This window comes from Condylura cristata, unplaced genomic scaffold, assembly GCF_000260355.1.
Source record: "Condylura cristata isolate star-nosed mole 26May11 unplaced genomic scaffold, ConCri1.0 scaffold00003, whole genome shotgun sequence".
Classification (NCBI taxonomy): Eukaryota; Metazoa; Chordata; class Mammalia; order Eulipotyphla; family Talpidae; genus Condylura; species Condylura cristata.
The window spans coordinates 78,860,736-78,861,318 of record NW_004567104.1 but is presented as its reverse complement, the minus strand read 5'-3'; positions in this window follow the sequence as shown (position 1 = coordinate 78,861,318).

Below are 583 nucleotides of genomic sequence, written 5' to 3'. Positions count from 1 at the left end.
GGGGCTGCCAGCTGCCAGAGGGGAGCTCTGCTAGCATTTTGCAGGCCCCAGGGACGCTCTGACCCGCCCTGCTGCAATGCCACCGGGAGAGACAGTGGACCAAAGGGGACAGTCGGGAGGACAAAGCGCCAGGCGGGGCTCAGGGCTCCACAGCGGAGGTGCCCGGGGCGGACTGGACAAGGGGGGCCGGGCCAGTGAGGGAGAGGGTCCAAGGCCTCTAGGCGCCTGGGGGCGGGGATGGGGGGCGCCGGCCAGGCTGCTGACCCCACTCGGGCAGCGCTTTGGCCAGGGGCAGGGAAGCTGGACACCGGACATGGCCCGAGGTGGGCAGCTCAGCACCATCCTCTGGGATGGGCCGTGTGCCAGGTCCTGAGATGGATTCTGTGGGTTCAGGGGCTCCGTGGACAGCCCCCCACCCTCACAGGGTGGGCAGCAGGGGCCGGGCCAGGTGGCGATGCCCAAACCCCGCCCTGACCCTCCCAGTAGCACCGCAATGGCGAAGTGACTCAGGGCAACTGGCTGCCACAGGCCCAGGCCAGACCAGGGGCCCCGCTGGCAGGCGCCCGTGGGGGGCAACGGGCGC